The following is a 2,500-nucleotide window of genomic DNA, read 5'->3' on the forward strand; positions in this document are numbered from 1 at the left end:
CAACCATCCCTGTTTCTCTTCTTCCTCCTTCCTTCTTCCTTCATACTTCTACTTTGTCACATCTACTCCTTCTACCCTCCCATCACTTCTGTGTTATATAGTACATTACGATAGATAGATAGAAAGATAGATACACACACACAGACAGACAGATAGATAGACAGACAGACAGATACATATCCTTCTCAAGATCCTATTCCTCCTCTTCTATCATCTCTCTCCCCCTTCTCTCCATCTCTCCCTCTCTCCCTCTCCTCCAGCCGCGCCCCTCCGTCAGTTTCTGCCCCCCAAGGACACGCCCTGATGCTGAAGTGCGGGGACAGCCATTTTTTCCTCCTCCTCCTCCTCCTCCTCCTCCTCCTCCTCCTCCTCCTCCTCCAGTTGCCCTGCTAACCTTGTAAACTTGAAAACGATTATCAAACGAGTGAGTGAGCCAGTGAGAGAGAGAGAGAGAGAGAGAGAGAGAGAGAGAGAGAGAGAGAGAATAATTCTACCCTATTTTTTGTTGTCTGTCTGTTTTTCTGTTTGTCAATCTCGTTCTGTCTGCCTGCCTGTCTATTTGTCTGTCTGTCTGCCTATTTATCTGTATGTGTGTCTGTTTACCTGTCTACCTGTCTATTTATCTATATATCTATCTATCTATTAATCTATTTATTTATTTATTTATCTATTTATCTATCTATCTGTTTATTTATCTATCTGTCAATCTATCCATCCCTCTATCTATCTATCTATCTCTTCTTTCTAATTGCTTAACTCTCTCTCTCTCTCTCTCTCTCTCTCTCTCTCTCTCTCTCTCTCTCTCTCTCTCTCTCTCTCTCTCTCTCTCTCTCTCTCTCTCTCTCTCTCTCTCTCTCTCTCTCAGTACAAAAAGACACCATGATACAAATTTAAATCCCAAATGTCAGGCCACCTTTGTTGTGTTTATCTAATACAAACACATGATTTTTATTACTGTTATTAGTGTTCCAGTTTGCATCGACAGTGGTGCTTTTGTTAGTAGTGGTGGTGGTGATGGTGGTGATAATGGTGGTGGTGTTGTTGTTGTTATTTTTATTATTGTTATTATTATTATTATTATTATTATTATTATTATTATTATTATTATTATTATTATTATTGTTATTATCATCATTATAATCTTACTTTATTGAAATTAAACTTAAAACTATTGTTGTTATCTACTTTTACTATTACCACCACTACCACTACTACTGTTCTGACTACTACTACTACTACTACTACTACTACTACTACTACTACTACTACTACTACTACTACTACTACTACTACTACTACTACCACCACCACCACCACCACCACCACCACCACCACCACCACCACCACCACCACCACCACCACCACCACCACTACCACCACCACCACCACCACTACTACTACTACTACTACTACTACTACTACTACTACTACTACTACTGTTGTTATTATTATTTTCATTATTATTATTATTATTTTTGTTACTATTATTATTATTATTATTATTATTATCATTATTATTATTATTATCACTGTTATTATTGTTCTTGTTCTTATTGTTGTTTTTGTTATTATTATTATTTTTTATCACTTATTGAATGAAATGATAATTATAGATGCATTATGTAAGTCACTGGCTTCTTTATTTTCATTCTTTATTGTGATTCTTATTGCGCATTTTTGATCTGAGAAAAAAAAAACTAGAATTGAATTAGATCTTATATTAGTATCAGTATTCCTAGTATTAATGTTAATCTGCTCACTAAATCTCTTAACTATTTTTTTTCTTTTATAATGTTTTCTTAATCTATGTAACTGTATTTATCTAGCTATTTATTTATTTATTTGTTTATTTGTTAGTTTTATATTTATTTTTATTTGTTTATTTATTACGTACCTGTTTTCTTATTTGTACGTTCATATTATCTTGTTTATCGATTCATTTATTATTTTTTACACCATTGATTAACTGTTTAGTGTCGCAACGTGTGTGTGTGTGTGTGTGTGTGTGTGTGTGTGTGTGTGTGTGTGTGTGTGTGTCGGGTACAGTTGCTTCCCGGTACATAAAGCAAGTAGTGTATAGATGTGTGTGTGTGTGTGTGTGTGTGTGTGTGTGTGTGTGTGTCTGTCTCTGTCTGATCAAACCACTTTCCCTTTCCCCTCCTTAAGTTTCCATGCCTACAATCCTCCTCCTCCTCCTCCTCCTCCTCCTCCTCCTCCTCCTCCTCCTCCTCCCATTACGCAATGCTCAGGTAACGGGGCACCTGTCTGGCTTCACAGAAAATGGGATCACCTGAATATCATTAACAGAAAACGGATTTATGCAGAATTGATTGAGGGGAGATGAAAGTATTTGTGATCCTTTCTTTATTAGGTGTTTCTTTCGTTAGTGTGTTTGTTTGTTTGTGTTTTTTTTTTTTTTTACTATTTTTTCCCTTGTTTTACTTTCTGTTTGTGTTTTTTTGTTTTCCTGTGTTTTGTTTGCCTGTTTGTTTGTCTGTTG

This window comes from Portunus trituberculatus, chromosome 19 (assembly GCF_017591435.1).
Source record: "Portunus trituberculatus isolate SZX2019 chromosome 19, ASM1759143v1, whole genome shotgun sequence".
NCBI classification, from domain to species: domain Eukaryota; kingdom Metazoa; phylum Arthropoda; class Malacostraca; order Decapoda; family Portunidae; genus Portunus; species Portunus trituberculatus.